General features: G+C 40.0%; 1 pseudogene across 1 annotated transcript in view; it reads left to right on the forward strand.

Annotated features, from left to right (window-relative positions):
* LOC110209639 (alcohol dehydrogenase E chain-like) overlaps positions 1–10,580 on the forward strand; it is a 164,072-nt pseudogene extending 153,492 nt beyond the window's left edge. Inside the window, exons 7-9 of the transcript XR_013484021.1 lie at positions 675–810; positions 3,601–3,739; positions 10,089–10,580. The product of XR_013484021.1 is annotated as an alcohol dehydrogenase E chain-like (transcript). The remainder of the gene's footprint in view (positions 1–674; positions 811–3,600; positions 3,740–10,088) is intronic.
* Positions 10,581–18,792: the final 8,212 nt, after the last annotated feature.

Consider the following 18,792-nt stretch of genomic DNA (forward strand, 5'->3'; position numbering starts at 1 on the left):
CAGTTAAATGTCCCACAAAATTATGTGGCTAAAAATAATGATGATAATAAGAATAAATACTGAAATTTATATAGCATTTTAAGTTTTACAACAACTCTATCACATAACAGACTATTAATATCCTGATATTATAAGTGAAGACACTGAATCTCAGAGTATTTGGATGACCTTCCCATGGTCAAATAGTTAGTGAAAGTTCGATCTGGCATAAGAACCCAGTGATCTCCTCACTCCAAATTCTGTGCTCCTTCCAGGCCACTATACTTCTTGGTGACACATTGCAGTTAGTTCCATGGAGGGCAAGATCATCTCCCTGTTTGGAAATAACTATTTGCTCAACTAATTAATAAAAGAATACCAAGCTACTTCTTCCTTCTTTCTGAGTGAAAGCTCAAGCATTTTTCAAAGGATTTTCTCTGTGTGTCTCTTTGTCCCAGAGTAGGTAGCCATATTTGGTAGTTTTCTAGGAGCTGCTGATTTCAGGAAAAGGAATTAGGCAGGACTTGTCACAGAGAGATTCTTTGTGAGGTTAGTGTGTGTATAATGAAGCAAGTTACAAACTAGGTGGGTAATTGTTTTGTAGCTCTTTATTACAGTACCATGAATAGTGACAATCATAGAATACGTTTTGTTTTTCTCTTATTTATGAAATATATGTGTGTGTTTCATCCAAGACAGCTGCCTTTCTAGCCACCAATCAGGCTTTTGGAGTTTGTGTCATGGTGGGTGTCCCTCCTACTGGCCAAAACATTTCCTTCAATCCTATGCTGCTTTTGACTGGACGCACCTGGAAAGGAGCTATTCTTGGAGGTATGTAGTTTCTCATGAGAAGAGAATGTCTGTTAAAAACCCAAGCAGGTGACTTTTTACAACTAAGAGTATGGTTTTGAAAATATTGCTAACAATTAGGGTTGTGGGGTTTTTCTTGTTTCTTTTGTTTTTTACCTCTGGCTAGGTCAATCATTTCAAAGTGATTGAGATGTGGACATAATTATGTAGACTCACTGAGGTTCAAGTCAATTCAACAAACATTTATTAAACATCTACTGTGTGCCAGTTGCTGTTCTCAGGTTACATTTCAAACTTCCTTAATGAGTCAGCGAATAACACTTTTAAAACACTTATGTGCCAGGCACCATATTAAATGCTAGTGCTACAAAGAAAAAGAAAATGGTCCCTGCCCTAACAAAAAAAAAAAAATCACATTTTTGAAAGGAAACAACATTGTCTTGATCTTAGTAGCTAAGTGTTTTACAGTTGATCATTACAACATCATTGTTACTGTGCACAATGTTCTCCTGGGTATGCTCATTTCACTTTGCATCAGTTCATATAATACTTCACAGGTTTTTCTGAAACCATCCTGACTGTCATTTCTCATAGCACAATAGTATTCCATCACAAATCATAAACCACAGCTTGTTCAGCCATTCTCCAATTCATGGACATCCCCTCCAGTTTCAATTCTTTGCCAACACAAGAAGAGTTGTTATAAATAATTTTGTAAAAATAGGTCCTTTTTTCTTTAAACTCTTTAGGATATAGAGCTAGTAGTGGTATCACTAGGTCAAAAGGTATATGCAATTTTATAGCCCTTAGACATTGTTCAAAATCCTTCTCTAGAATGGTTGGACCAGTCTGCAACTCTATCAACAATGCATTAGTGTACCAATTTTTCCACATCCACTCCAGCATTTATCATTTTCCTTTTCTCTCATGTTAGCCAATCTGGTAGGCGTACATTCCTTTAATTTGCCTTTCTCTAATCTATAGTGATTAAGAGCATTTTTGTCATGTGACTATTCATAGCTTTGATTTCTTCTGAAAACTGCCTATTCATATCCTTTGACCATCTCTCAGTTGGGGAATAGCTCTTATTTTTATAAATTTGGCTCAATTCCCTATATATTTCAGAAATAAGGCCTTCATCAGGGAAACTTGTTGTACCTCTTATTTAAAAGTCATAGCTGGTTGATGAGTTTAATCAGTTCTGTGCATCCACACCAGTCTCTTTAGAAAACTATTTTTCTCCTCATTGGAATTCTTTCCTTTTGTGTCTTCAGAATTTCAATGTTGAGTTTCCCTTCCCTAGAGGGCTGGCTTACCCTGTAAATTTTAGTCCATAATATCCAGCCAATTTTTCCTATGAACCCTTTGAAATCTGTTTCCCAAAAATCTGTGGTGCATGTCAAACTATGCCCAACTTTCTTCTCATTTTCTACTACAAATTATACCAGGAAGTGGACACTTCCTCACAATGTTGCCATCATGTGTATTCTGACTAGTTCCTCTACATTAGTGAGATTCAGATCCAGAAAAGGATTTTCCCCTTTAGGTTCTCCCATTTGGTTATCAGAGATTGGGCCTCTCTATCTCACACGGGCTGAAAATGCAGTGGCCACTCGTGGGTATGATCCCAATACTCATCAGCACGGAAGCTTAAACCTGCTCTAGGTTAAGGATCTGAGCCAGTTCTCCCTTCCTTAGGCAATCTAGTTGCCCTCCATTCCTGGGTACTCATCATATTGGTACCAGACTAGTACCTGGTTAGCAGATACTGTAGCTTAAAACTCCTGACTGAACCCAAGTGACCCACCAGCTTCAGCCTACCTTCAGTTACCTTCAGTAACATGCATGACCACCGTCCATCTTTTAAAGGATGAAATTAATAGTGAGGCAGAAAAAGTCAACTACTGGAACAAGTCAGTTTCTCCACGAATATTATGGAAAATAAAGGAGAAAAAAAACTTACCTGTGACATGTGCTGCAGACATGTGGCCTGGAGGCCACATGTAGACATCTAGGTCCTCAAGTGCAGTCCTCTGACTAAATCCAAACTTCACTCCAAACCAACTTTGATGTTGTTGATCAGTCATTTCAGTCTGCTCTGACTCTTTGTGATCCCATTTGGCAAAGATATTGAAGTGCTTTGCCATTTCCTTCTCCAGCTCATTTGACAGATGAGGAAACTGAAGTAAACAGGGTGAAGTGACTCACCCAGGGTCACACGGCTACTAACTGAATTCAGTCAGACAGCCAAACTTGAGGACCTAGAGGGCCACATGTAGCTTTGAGGCCATAGGTTCCCTATCCCTGTTGTAGTCTATAGACTCAAAATCCAAATTCCGTTCTAAATGTATATTCTCATTAGGCAGACATTCACTTTCCAGATCAAAGTTTCTCTGTGTAGCCCTTGCCTTTAATAGGCAGCAGTCGGGAAAACAAAACCTCTGCCCTATGATCCTCAGTTTCTTCTCTAAGACACTCTGTGAGGTGGATGCTTACTGTGTGCAAACCACTCATAAGTAGACATTGTGTTAGCTATTCAGGCCAAAACACTCTACAGTTGTCTTCATGGCTTTAATCTAATAATCCATTTCTTGGCTTTCTGCATCTCCAATTTTTAGCATGTAAATACCCCACAAGAAACTGATTTTCTCTCCAAAACAATGTTCTATCACCTCGAGGGAGCTTTAAAGCATCCGTTCACCTTTGTTATGTAATGAAAATGAAAAACTAGTTTTACAGGCTGTCACTTTTACATCCTCATGCACATTGCTTATCTGAATGAAATAATGGTGTTCTGCTTGCATCTTTCAGGTTTTAAAAGCAAAGATGATATCCCCACGCTGGTCTCTGATGTTATAGCCAAGAAATTTACACTGGATCCATTAATAACACAGGTTTCTACTTTTGATAAGATCAATGAAGGATTTGACATGCTGCGCTCAGGCAAGAGGTAAGATTTGGATGTCCTTCCATTTTTCTGCTGAGAAATTTGGTAAGTAATAGCCTCATAATTTGGCTTTTATTTCCACAAGGATAGCCCATCAGCAAAGAGGTGGCTAAGGGATTCAGGCAGACATCACCAAACTAACTTTGACATTCGGCAGTGATTTAGTCTTGTCTGACTCTTTGTGACCCCATTTGGGGTTTTCTTGGCAAAGATACTGGACTGGTTTGCCATTTCTTTCCCCGGCTCATCTGATTGATAACAAAATTGAGGTAAACAGGGTTAAGTGACTTACCCAGGGTCACACAACTAGTAAGTTTCTGAGGATAGATTGGAACTCAGGTCTTTCTGACTCCAGGCGTCATGCTCTGTCCAATGAACACCTAGCTGCTCCAAAAATTAACTTAAGTGACAGGACATTTTAGTCCCTACAAAAGGCAATAAGTGAGAGCTAGAAAACCTTCCTTAGCCTATTTTGTTATGTTAGAGCCCAACCATAGCTCCTTCAGTAGCCAGGGCCTGTTAGTGTTCTTTAAAGGAAAAAGAGGACTCAATATCATGAATTGTTTAGAAATTACAAGTAAAATGAAATTGTGGTACAGCAGAAGGAGGCTTGGGAACCTCCGCTGACTTTGGAGTAAGGATCATGTTGGGTGCTGGGTTCAAATCCCAACCCTATTACTACCTTTTACTGACCTTGAGTCTTTAACTCCCTGGGCCTCAGTTTCCTCTTCTGTCCAATGAAGGGGTTGGACTAGACAGCACCTGAGTTGCCTTGCAACTCCAGAGCTGTCATCCCATGCAGTAGAATCAATAATCACTGAGCATTTATTAGGCACATACTATGTGACAGGCATTGTTCTGAGTGCTAAAGATGCAAAGAAAAACCAATGACAATTCCTGCCTTCAAGGAGCTTACATTTCAGTGGGGAAAAAACATATATAAATCCGACATATTTAAAGGGCCAACTCATGATCAGTTATCAGAGTGAAGAAAGAGATGGTGGGAGAGCATGTAAAGGGATATCAGCCAGTCAGTAAATATTTGTTAAGCACCTACTATGTGCCAGGCACTGAGAGGCTGGCACCAGCTGCTGACATGACCGGGAAAACCTTCCTAGAAGAGGAGAGACTTCAACTGAGTCTTGAATGAAGCCGGAGATTTTAAAGTTGGAGACTGGGCAGGAGAGTAGCCCAGGTATCTGGAATAGCCAGTGGAAAGGCATGGAGATGGCAGATTACTGCCCTGTTCAAAGAACACTCTGTTCTTAAGTCTATCCGTGACACATAAAAGGTTTGAGACACATAACTTCTGGATATTAATCAGTTTATTAATAATGCTACCATATTATTAATGACAGGGGTCAGTGACACTCTTCAATGGCAAGGACCTGTCATGGAACGCACTCAATGTGTACATGCCCTTGGATGATTCGGTGTTCCTGAGGGTGGCAGTTGATTCTGATATGTTAGGAAGTAATGAGAGAGAATGAGTATCGTAATGAGAGGTAGACCTGTTCTAGGGGGGCTACGGGATATGACTTGGATCATTTCATTTACTTCCAAATCGCCCCTAATCTTGCGCAATTTAGTCAAAGCGTTTGTACCCGCGCGCAGACACACATACACACCTGAGTGGAACACAACGGGCAGGAATTCACCTAGATGACACAGTCTAGGTGGGGTAAATGTTTAGCAGAGTTCAGTAAAGTCCTTCAAAGGCTGGGATTCAAACAAGAAAATAGTACAGGGAAAGAGCTTAGATTTCCCCCATAATTGGTTATTAATAAGCATTTCTCTCATACCTCAAAACCCACGTGTAAAGTAGTTGAAGACAAGAAAGAGATGAAGGAGCCAGGTTAAGAAGAGATTTAAAATGACAAACGAAGAGCTTTATATTTGAACCTAGAGAGAATAAGAAGAGGTTTATTGAGTAGGAGAATGGCATGGTCAGACCTACAGTTTAAGAAAAATCACATTGTGTAGATGACAGATTGGAGTGGGGAGGTACTTCATGCAGAAAGACCAGTTCAAAGGCTTTTGCAATTGTCCAGAGGACATGATGAGGGCTTGAATTAGAGAGGTGGCCATGTGAATACAGAAAAGCAGATATGTGAAAGATATGTTGTAAAGAAAGAAATTATAGGGGCAGCTAGGTGATGCAGTGAATAGAGCACCGACCCTGAAGTCAGGAGGACCTGAGTTCAAATCCGGCCTCAGACCAAACCCTTGATACTTACTAGCTGTGCGACCCTGGGCAAGTCACTTAACCCCAATTGCCTAAAAAGCAAAAAAAAAAAAGAAAGAAAAGAAAACATAACAACTGCTACTCATTAGATATGTCGGTTAGTGAGAAAGAAAAAATCAAGGCTGATACAAAGTTCATAAACCTAAGTGGTGGGAAGGATGACAGTACCCTCAACACTAAAAGAAAGTTAGGGGCTGCTAGGTGGTGCAGTGGATAGAGCACTGGCCCTGAAATCAGGAGGACCTGAGTTCAAATCCAGGCTTTGACGCTCACTAGCTCTGTGACCCAGGGCAAATCACTAAACCCCATTTGCCTCAAAAAAAAAAACAGCATAAGAAAGTTTAGAAGAAGAAACAACTTGAAAGGAAACAGGTTGAGTTCTCGTTTGGACATGTTCAATTTCAGACCTAAAGGACATCTTGCTCAAGCATCCAACAAGCAGTTGGTAATGGAGAACTGGATTTCAGGGGAGAGAACTAGGTCTTGGGATAAGTTGCATAGAAATCATAATCAGACCCATGTGAGTTGATGAAATCAACAAGTGAGAGAGTATGGAAGAAGAATTCTTAACTTATTTTGTGTCCTGGCAGTCTGGTAAAGCTTCTGGACCCCTTCTCATAATACTGCTTTTTAAATGAATAGAATAAAATACATAGGATTGCAAAGGAAGCAAGACATATTCAAATACAGTTAACAAAATCTTTACTTTAGTTCAAGAGCCTCAGGTTAAGAATCCCTAGCATAGAAAGAAAAGAGAAGATGGCCCAGAACTGAGCTTTGGAAACACCCTAGTTAGGGGACACGTCATGATGAAGATTTAGCAAAGGAGACTGAGGAGTAATCAAGCAGGTGAAAAGAACCAAGGGAAAGCAGAGTCACCAAAACCCAGAAAGGAAAGAGTATCTTGGAGTAGTAAGTGGTCAATGGTGTCAAATGCTATGGTGGAGGTGAGGAGAGGACTAAAAATGGGGATCATAAAGAAGCTACCAGATTTAGCAATTTATAGATTCTTGGTAGCTTTGGAGAGAGCCATTTCAGCTGAATGGTGAAGCTGGAAGGCAGACTGGAAGAGGTTTAGAAGAGACAGAGAAGAAAGGAAGCACTGCTTGGAACGAGTGTTTTCAAGGAGCTTACCACAGAAGGAGAAGTAAGATAGAGGGTGGTAGCTGGCAGGCATGGAAGGAACTAGTGAGACAGTAACGAATTTTAAGTAGAAATTTGGACATATTTTTACACAGCTTTATGTAAATGCGGGGGTTATTGAAGATTAGAAAGATTTGGTATGATGATAGAGGCAAGTTTCTGGAGAAAATGGGAAGGAGATAAAGGGAATATATAGAGGGTTGGTCTTGGCACTCAGAAGGGCCACCTTATCATGCGAGACTGGAGTGAAGGAAGAGATAATGGGAGATGACATCTACTAGTGTCAATGAATCAGTCAGCCAATTAATGAACACTGATTGAGTACCTACTATGTGTCAGGCACCAGACCAAATGGTAGGAATATAAAGAAAGGCAAATGACCATCTCCTCTCAAGGAACTTGGGGCTAAATAGGAGAGATAATATGTCAACAATTATGTGCAAACAAACAGCAACTAGGTACAAACAAATATGTGCAAGATCTTTTGGAGATAATCGACAGAAGGGAAGGCTCTAAAATTCAGGGAAAGGATCAGGAAGAGTTTCCTATAGAAGGTAGGATTTTAGCTGGGACTTGAAGAAATCCATGGCAGCTGGCAGATAGACATGAGGAGGGAGAGCTTTCTGGGCATGGGGGACAGCCACTGAAAAATGGCCCAAGGGAGGGAGACAGAGTGGGCTTGTGCCAAGAAGCCAATGTCACTGTATCACAGAGTATATGAGAGGGATGATATAGTGTGGAAGAATATTGGAAAGGTAAGTAATATGAGAAAGAGGAAAGAAGAGGAAAAACTCAGAGTGGTCTCAATTTTTCCAGTGAGGTGAAGAAAGAGGATGAGAATAGGGAGGAAGTGGCATGAGAGACTTGGGAAGAGTGAGAAAGATTGTGTGTAGGATAGGGAGTCAATGAGACATGAGTGCTGGGATTGTTTTGCTATACGGGGGGCCCAAATGAGATTAGCTAACATAATTTTAAGATGAATCTAGTCAGCGTGGTTTCATGTTTCCCTCCAGTTCCATTCAGCAACATGTGAATAAGACCACAGGAGATAAATGGCAGAAGTAATTCAGGATTATGGTTTGTCAAGATATGATCATCAACGGAATGAAAGGGAGAGAAAACAGAGTATAGGATAGTATAGAGCTGACTTAGATCACCAAGAGGTCAAGTTTGGGAAAGGAGAAGAGTAAAGTCAGAGTAGAGGTGAAATCCTGGTATAAAACTGAGGGATGGAGGAACTGGAAGTCACAGTAAAGACAAAGGTAGGTTTAGGAGTAGCAAGACATAGAAAGGTAATAAAACTAGTTTGAGTTTTCCATGAAACTATGAAAGAGTTTAGCCTTGATCTCAATAGAAACTGGTCAACTAATCTTGTGAATACCATTGGTGACCTTTGTTCCATTCGATTCCATTCAATAAGCATTAACTAAGCACCTACTGTGTGCTAAGAAGTAAGCAGGTCTGTTTGGGACTAGGTGGTGCGGTGCATAGAGTCCAGACCTGAAGTCAGGAAGACCCATCTTCCTCTTACCCCATGGGAAAGGGGGAATTGGGAAGCCTGGCACTTGTAATGTATAGGTTGTCCAAAGTCCAAAACTGGAAAAATTAATTTCATGGCATTTTACTGAAGGTCATATGTCAGAAGTCCAAGGCAGCAGGTGAAGGGAAAAAGGATGGAATTATTAGACATAAGAAGCAAAATCTTGATGAAATTGTTGAAGGGCCTATTTAGGATTGTAATCAGGTGATAAGTTTGAAAATTCCAAGTCATCAATTCTGGGATTATCTTGCTTCAGCTTTGGTTTTAAATATGAATTCTCTCTAGAGGATATTGGAAATTTGAGCTACTTTTTGGCAGGGATACTATAATTTTCAGATTTTGGGTCACTTTAGCACTATTAGTTAATAAAATTAATGAATTCTGATATAGGATATTGAATTCACAAATAAGATGATTTTAAATAATATGATTTTTAAGTAGGTAAATGTGAACAAATATGCCCTTTATCTTATATTACAGATAAGTATTTTTTCACCCAGTATTGTATGGATATGTAGTGATGCCCACAGTATAGGTAAATAAAGTCTAGGAAAAATAAAAATTTGCCTTCCTTACTGATCCTCCCCAGCCCCCTCCCTACCAACTAATTTGTCCTGTTTTTCGGGGCAGTGATTTACTCTCTGATATTACTCTTTGGAAGAAAAGAACAAAACAAATTCCACTACACTAAGGGTTTCTACATAAAATATCATTTAGGAAAACTCCCAGAGTACAATATTGTATATTCCATAGTGGTGCTTAATATAATCAAATATAACTTAATATATCAGATGGGAATTTGAAAAATGAGTAACTTTTATTTTTTGAGACACAGTAATTGCTTATTCTAAAAGTATCCACTGATATTCACAATGGAGGATATTGGGAAGCAAAAGGGTATAAAGTGTCAGTTTGAAATTAAATACTCAATGCATCCCCTTCCCAACAGGCTTTTGGGATTAAAATAAACCAATTTTCTTTTCTATCTCCTACATTTACTCAGGAATGTCTATGAAGGAATTTTTGGTATACAATAACATGGCTTCTACCATAAGCTCCCTGTCATCTTGTTACTACATATATTACTCTCTGACCCTCATGCCTAGTAAAATGTCATGTACTCAGGCTCTTAATAAACAGTTTGCAATGGTGATTATAGGCATGGACAAAAAGAGGAATTAAATTAAATCTGAGTTGATGGCAGAGAGACTGAGAATAGCAAGACAGAAAAAAATGGAACAGAGGTGTGATTTTGACCGCCCCCCCCATCCTGCCCTGGGCTTAGTTTGTCCATGAATGATACAGGGTGGGATTAGGAAAGCTGTGCAGACCAAGTTGGTATTTAGCTACATAGAAGCCTAGTTGGTCACAGAACAGATCACCTGAATTGTGAATTAACTAATACCTCTCATTTCTCATTTCAGCATTCGCACCGTTCTGAAAATGTGAGACCAATCATACCCATCTGGAAGCTTCTTTTTGGTCCATTTACCAGCATTCTTATTGTATCTCTAAGGGGTAGCAGGACATCAGTAAAAGCTTTCAATAATTCAATCACCAAGTTGACCAATGGAAGCCTGCAGCTGAACAGATTAATGATTAATATGAAAGGATTTTTAAGACAATGTCTCAAATTCATGTTAGAGCGAAGAGAAATAAGAAAAGTTAATTAGGAGCTTGATAGAAGGTCATACTTTTCAGTTTCATCATTGTTAAGTATTAGACCTTAGACAACTGTTAACCTTTAGTTAAGTGGCAGGGGAGCCATCATCATCCATGCCCCTTCCTCACTGTTGGGCCATTATGCTTGCAGCTTTCTGCCTCTCAGCCTTCTCCCTTTTTTTCATCAGCAATTGTTTGGGGATCCATCCAAAACATTTCAACATGTAAAATAAAACTTGCTGAGTGAAAACGCATTCTTTTTTTTTTGAGCCATCTCTTTCACCAAAAAAAAAAAAAAGTTCATCCTTTTTAGCTGAACACAGGTTACCATATCAAGTTACCATACTTGGGATACCTGAAAAGATATAAAATAACCCAGATGGAATATTACTGATAGTATATTCAAAGGAGTTTTACTATTTATCGACAAAAGTAAATTGTCTTATTAACTAAATATGAATGAAAAATAATACATTCTTAATGGTAATAGTTCAGTGAGCCACACAACATGAGATACCATATCAAGAAAGCAGCTTGGTACAATTCAATTCAATATTTATTAAGCACTTAGTATTTGTAAGATATTGCACTGGAAACTGGGGATACAAAAAAAAAAAATGAACAGTCCTTGCTATTCAAGGAGCTAACATTCTGCCAGGATGATCAAGAGGTAAATGAAGAGGTAAATAAAAACAAATATAAAATTTTTTAAAAATACTAATTGGGAGGTGGGGTAAGGAAATCTTTTTTTGTTTGTTTTTTTTTTGGCTAGGCAATGGGGTTAAGTGACTTGCTCAGGGTCACACAGCTAGTAAGTGTTATGTATCTGAGGCTGGATTTGAACTCGGGTCCTCCTGACTCCAGGGTCAGTGCTCTATCCACTGTACCACTTAGCTGCCCACCAGGAAATCTTGCGTATAGAAAGTGTCACCTGAGTTATTCTAACAAGGAAATTCAAGGATCTGTGAGATAGAAGTGGGAAGGAGATATGTTCAAGGCATGGAGGACCATGTGCCAAGACTCGGAAGCAAATGGCATGTTATGTGTGGTGAACATCTGACAAGTCAATTTGACTGAGCAGTGTATTATAAAATAAGATTGCACATGGAGGTAGGAACCAAATTGTGAAGATCTTAAGAATTTTGAGGGGGTAAGATGAGTGGGAGGACATGTTCAGAGCTGTGTTTGGGAAGATTCATTTGGCAGCTATGCAGAAAACGGATTGAGAGAGGGAGAGACTGGAATTCAGTAGGCAAATTAAGAGACTACTGCCCTGGGGCAGCTAGGTGGTGTAGTAGATAGAGCACAGGCCCTGGACTCAGGAGGATTTGAGTTCAACTCTGGCCTCAGACATTTAGTAACTATGTGACCCTGGGCAAGTCACTTAACCTCAATTGCTGAGTGAGAGAGAGATAGATACTATTGCCATTAATTGAGGAAGAAGGTTATGAGGGCACAAATTAGGTTAGAGTTTGTGGGGGTTGACTCCAAGTCAAGTTTTCTAGCCTGGGTGACAGGAAGGATGGTTACCATCATCATAAATGGAGTTTGAAGAAGAGATCAGTTTAGGGGAAAATAGAATAGGCTTTGTTCTGGACATACTGAGTTTGAGAAATCCACAGGGATTTAAATGTTTAATAACCAGGGGGAAAATGCATGCATGACATACTTAAATTTAATCTGCATCATTACCATTCCTTCCATCACTCTAAAGTCAACAATCAACAAAACAATAAATTGAGTCTTGATTTGTAGCATTTTTTACTTTCCAAGATTTCAAGGCTCGCACTGAAAGGCTCAACTATCAGCTCTCAAAGTTCAACATGAGTTGGCTCCAACAAACCACTTCCTACAGGCTATCCACTTGAAAATGTCCAATAGGCAGATTAGCTCTGGACATGTAGATTTGGAGTAATCTCTATAGAAATCATACTTGAACCCATGGGACCTGATTAAATCAAGATCACCAAGAGGAAGAGTGTAGAGAGAGAATGATAGATGGTCAAGGACAGAATCTCAAGGGACACTCACACTTAGTGGAAAGGAGGAACCCATCAAAGCAGACTGAGAAGACACAGTCATAAAGGGAGGAGTAAAGTGAAGAGACAGCAGTGTCATGGAAGTCAAAGAAGACAGAGTATCCAGGAGGGGATAATCAACAGTATTAACCCAGTAACTCCTTTTCTCTTCTTTGCAAATGAGTGGTGGTGGGGATGCTGGAACAAAACACCAGGAGCAAAGCCATTGTTCTCTCCTGCTAAACTACATTACTGATGCATATTGGTTGATCGGTTGGCTGTGGTCCTTTGTTCTCCAAGAGGACCAAAATGACATGACCACGTTGGAGTCGAGGTACAATGTGTCTGACTGTGGTAGATCAGACCAATACAAGTTTGGCATGCTCGACCCTAGTTCAGGCACAAATAGTCTGTATGAACATTTGGAGTGAAGATGTCTCTAAATTTATGCATCTCACATTTTTTGAGCCGCTGTAATTCTGCTTTGCTCACAGAGCACAGCACCTTCTTTGATGTGGTCACACCATGTTGGGCAGTCCTTTGCCAGCATCTCTTTCCAACCTTCTGAGCAGCCCTATAATTATCTCCCCAGCTACAGAGAAACTGAGACACAAGGGGTAACACATATTATCAAAGTCCACTGAAAAAAAATATTGAGGGCAGATACACAGAATTTGATAGACACCTATGTAAATGAAATCTCAAGTATTTGTACATATGTAGACTACATAGCATATTTATGCTGCTACATATGTAAGGACATAAACACACACAGAACACACAAACCCTTAGACATATACATCAGTTCAATCTCTGAGGGATTCTACCTCTTAGAAGACTCTGGAGCAAAAAGTACACAAGTCCAGAAAATGTCATTCTAGGGAATCCATGGAATAGAACACAGGTCACTGGATGTATAGACTTCTGAGGCCAAGATCAGAGACTGAAAGACACAAAGGAGGAGACATCTTACCACCAGGCACACAAGCTTCTCCACAGAGCTAGAGAGGGAAGGCAGATAACTCCATTCTCTATCTTTACTGCTGATCAGTTATGAACTGGACCCTGGCATGAGCAATAGTGATCACTGTAGGGTGACCAACTTCCTATTCAGTCAAGCTGATGAGTAAACAATGTGAAGAGTCCAGAGGGTGACAATTATGATTTCTGAAGTCTTTAGAGCCAAAGGACCTAAACAACAAACACCAACCACACACACCCCCACCCAGGCTGGTTCCCCACCTTCTGACTAGATTTGGGAAGTCTGCAAAAAGCATAAGAATTTTCTGTTGTTATTCACCCTACATCAGGAGCCACGACAGTGTCATCTCATGCAGCAGTAGGAGAAAATTCAGATGGTTATACTCCGCTCTGTGGCTCAGATTTTTTTCTTGCACAGAAAAGATAGTTATTATATTCCTATAAGTTCTTAGTACAAATTCTCATTATACTTATATAAAATATAATTAAACTGCTGTTTAAGACTTCTTTTGAACAGAGGTTACTGAATAGCTGAAAGGTGGCCAATTATATAGGCATTATAAGCAATTCATTGGATGAATCTTACAATTAAATAAGAGGGAACTAGATCAGCGGATGTCACAGGGTGGTAAAGTAGTAGTATAGAGAAAAGATGGTCATTTAGTTGATTGTCAGTCTTCTCTACAATTCTAACTGCTCAGAAAGCACCACACAGACACACTGCTTCCAATACCCTGATACGTAAAGATATATAAAGATAATAGAGGCACAGGTAGATGAGTGTGCATGCTCTCTCTCTTTCTGTCTCTCTCATACACACACACACACACACACACACACACACACACACACACACACACACACATGCCTTCCTTATCACAGCTTCTGGACTGAGCCTGCCACTTCCCCCTTCTTGGGCCAGGATTCAACAGAACTCAGAAGGATCACTCTTATACTGACCCTGGGCAAGTCTCCACCTATAGAATGATAGAGATATCATTAGGATATCTTCTAGATCAGATAGGCATTCTCTTTGGAGTCTCTTGCTCCAGCCATAAACACATATGTTTAAGTTCCAGAAACACAGAACAGCCAATGTTGGCATAGGCTGCCCTTCTCAGGTGCAGACCAAGAGGTACTAGTGGAATTTCTAGGATACCAGAATAGGAACTCCATATGGCTGCCTTGGTAAGGTGGGGATGAAGGAATAAGATATCATCACATTTTCATCCCTTCAACTTCCAAGATAACTGAGTGGTTTGGAGTAGCTCATAGCCTCAGTCTTCTGGATGCAGCCAAAGGCCTGGATGCTGCAAACATACATACACACACACACACACACACACACACACACACACACACACACACAAGTGTGTGTGTATGTGTGTTTAATTCCTTCCAGGAAGAGTTCAAGAAGTTCCTACACTCACTTCAGCACCACTCACTCTCCACTGAACATTGATTAGCTCAGTGACCGAGGGTGGCATTCTGTCTCCAAACCTCCCACTTTCCAGGTCCCCAAAACTTCAGAGAAGTAGCTGCCTCAGTCCTTTCCATTATCCCTACATCAGTGTTCAAGGGCTTGAGGAATCAGTTAGATTTCCACAGAACGGTGGAACACGCATGTATGGATTATCACAATCATACCTGTGGGAGTAGTTCACTCCCTAACTGATCACAAATGACAAGAGTTGCTTGTGGTAAATGCATGAGATCACTGAAATAACTGCAGAGAAGGTCACTAATCAAGTTCTCATAATTTCTGATGAGGCAATGAGAAGGCAGAAAATTAAGGCAATGCTCTTCCTACCTCATTAAGATTAAAAGCAGGGGCAGGTAAGTGGCACAGTGGATCGAGCACTGGCTCTAGAGTCAGGAGGATCTCAGTTCAAATCCAGCCTCAGATACTTGAAGCTGTGTGACCCTGGGCAAGTCAACTGTTGCCACAAAAAAAAAAAAAAGATTGAAAGCCTAAAATGCACTTACCAATACTTGTGAAACATTCTGCTGTTACTATAGAATACTGAATATTCTGATTTTTAAAAGTCAATTCCTGCCTATTGCCAGCATTTATGTGTGTGTACAAATAAATATTTACCATTTGCTGTTTCTTTACTTTTCTTCTGGACTTTTAGACACAGTTTTGAAAAAAAATGAATCTGCCTATTAAGACACAAAGACAGAGGTTTAAAAGACAGTTAAAGCAACTTATATTTAGCACCTCATCCCCATCCCATTTGTTCCCTGAATATTCATTAGTTCTAACTCAGTTCAGGGTTCTGTAGGCTTTTGCTCTCAATGAGGTAGTAAAGTCACTTCATTCTTTTTCTTCTCACCAAATCTAATGGCCTTTCTCAGTCTTCATCCTTCTTGACATCATCAATCAATATTTTCTCTTTGATACTCTCTTGTCACTAGGCTTTCATTGCACTTCTCTCTCCTAGTTCTCCTCCTTGTTTTCCACTCCTCATTCTCCTTTGCTGAATCTTCTTCTAGGTCACACCCACTAATGATGAATTTCTTTCAAGGATCTGTCTCAATCCATTTTCTCCCTTTGTATTATTTCATAATTTGATAAGCTCTCATGGATTCAATTGTCATTGCTGTGCTGAAGATTCTCAATTAAATTTGATAAACATTTATTGTGTCCACTATGTGCCTAGCATTGGGCTAAGCATGGGGGCTACAAAAAGAGGTAAAAGACAGTCCCTGCCCTCAAGGAATTTACAATCTAATGATTTTTCTGAAGCTTCCATCTATGAATTTATGTGTTCAAGTGATAGAAACAGGCATTTAGCAAGCACAGGCAGCCTCAGAAAGGGGAGAGAGCTGCACAGCCAGAAAGCGGTATAATCAGGCCATAGGGGATCGAACCAGGAAGATGGGTGAAAGATGCAGTGAGGAAGTCTTAGAATCAATGTCAGGGAAAACATCTTATAATTAGGAATGTCCCAAATTGTAATGGACCACCTGAGGAAGCTGTAGGCTGATCCAATATTGTATATAATATTGTGGAGATTATCTGTGTGTGTGTATGTTGGACTAAATGGCTGCTGAAGTCCCTTTCACGTAGAAATTCTGCTTGTGAAACTGATTTTTGTACTGAACCACAAGATTTTTACATTTATTTCTAATGATAAAGTGCATAGTTTCCAAAAAGCCTGAGAAAACTTATGTGAGCTGATACGAAGTGAAGTGAGCAGAATCAGGAGAACATTGTAGCAGTGATTGGTGGGCTGGTTGGTTAGTTGTTGTCCTTTGTCCTCAAAGCAGCAGCAACTTTGTAACAATCATCAAGGGTGAAAGACTTAGCTACTCCAATCAGTACAATGATCCATGGCAATTCCAAAGTATTCATGATGAAAAAAGCTATCCACCACAGAGGAAACTGCTGAATTCTGAGTGCAGTTAGGAGCATCTTTTCTTTCACTTTCTTTCTCTTGCTATTTTTTTCTTTTGCCAACAGGGCTAATGTGAACATATGTTTTGCATGACTTAATATGTATACTGTGATCATATTTCTTGCCTTCTCAATTGGTGGGGGAGGAGTGGGAGGGAGGGAGAAAATTCAGAGCTGAACATAAAAATGTAAAAAAAAAAGTAACACATTAAAAATTGTATTCCTATTCAATTTCATCTTATTAGCTTAAGCCCAGTGCCCTAGCCCGTTGAGATCTTTTTAAATCCTGACTTAAGATGGCAGGTTCCCCTCCTTGGTGGTTTTCGAGCAGAAGCTGAATGATCACTTTAGGGGAGTGGTATAGGGAGAATTCCTTTTGTATGTGGGTTGGACTCAAATTCTGGGACCAAATTCTGGATCAAATTCTGGATCAAAACCTGTGATCTACCACAGATTTAAAGCTGGAGGAGAGGGAACCTTAGAAGGCATTGAATCCAACCGCCTCATTTTTCATTGCAGATGAATGAGAGAAAAGGGATGATTGCTGGAGTAAGGTCTTGAAGGAGATGGGACAAACAGGGATCAAAGGTACATATATTGGTTTAGCTTTTGAGAGAGGTACGGATGGCTATCTTTTCTGTGACTAGAGAGCAAGGTCTTAGTCAAAACATCATTGTAAAAATCAGCTGATGTAGCCAAAATACTCTCCAGCTAGACAGAGATAATCACCCTTTCCCTAGATGGAGTCTATTAAAGAACTCCTAGTTTGTTCCTACTACACAGAATGGGCTGATGAAAATGCCTATTGGCACCCCAACCTAGCTTATGAAAGAGGTGAGAAAGCTGATTCATTGAGGACCCCTACTCTATTCCTATCAGTATTAATCAATTTGATATGATAAGGGTAGTGATTATACGTTCTGTATATAGGCTTCAGAGCTGTGAGTTGCAGATTGTAAGTTCACTTGCTTAATCATGGGGAGTTAACTAGAGGCCCTCCATCTTTGTTTTTCTTGTCATGGGGACCAAGCCCAGCGGGGTGGGAGGCCTCTCAACTACATGGAAAGCCTGGACCATTCTGTCTTGTCCAATATGAACAAGTGACCATCTTATGACCACTCAGTTAGTGGAGATGCCTCATGCTTCACCCAATCTGTAACCCCATTTCTAATATGTCATTTTGACCCTCAAGAGCAAGGCCTATCAGCTAATGAAATTCTTTATTTTACCATGCCTCTGTTACATATTTGGGCAAGAATAAGCAATGTATTCATCTGTATTTTGTATAAGTCACATAGGAATATAGTTTCTAATGGAAGGACCCTATAGCAGGCCTCAAACTTTAACATAATGTTCATGAGTTGTTTACCAGCTGTGGAGTTCACTTGCGCAACCATAAGAATGCTGATAAAGATACCTCCATCTTGTTTTGCTCAAATTCCATGACCAAACCAAGCATGGGTGGTGTCATGGCATGGAAAGTCTCGATATGTTCTTGTAGCTTACTTGTAGCTCCTGCTTAACCTAAGAAGCCCATCCGATATCTTATGACGACCCCGTCAGTGGAGATATTCCTTCCTTCACACAATTTCTGACCCTGATAATTTTTGCTTATCTTAGCCTATGCATCATATGTCAACCAATGGAATTATTCTGCATTTGGTGTAGCCATTCTTGAATATCTACATATCCAATCCCCCAAAAATAGGGCCCTGGAAGGAGGGGGCATTTCAGATCATGAGGAAGATCTGAGATCTACTTCATTATAGGGGAACCATGGACCCTTTAATAAAGTGCCATTGGCTCAGAGATCTGCCTCAGTCTCTTTTATTGTAGGTTGGACAATTTTTATTCCCACAGAGGTCTCAATAGTGATCATTAATCTATCTCCCAGTATGCAATCCTATGACTATCTTTGACTCTTTCCCCAACCTTACCTCATATATCTAATCAATAACCACGTTGTCATCTGAAATACCTCTCACATCAGACCTTTCCTCTCTATCCCCACAGTTACTGCCCTAGCAAAGGCCATCATTACCGCTGCTTGGGCTATAATAACTTTCC

This window comes from Phascolarctos cinereus, unplaced genomic scaffold (assembly GCF_003287225.1).
Source record: "Phascolarctos cinereus isolate Bilbo 61053 unplaced genomic scaffold, phaCin_HiC Scaffold_9;HRSCAF=440, whole genome shotgun sequence".
In the NCBI taxonomy this organism is placed as follows: Eukaryota; Metazoa; Chordata; class Mammalia; order Diprotodontia; family Phascolarctidae; genus Phascolarctos; species Phascolarctos cinereus.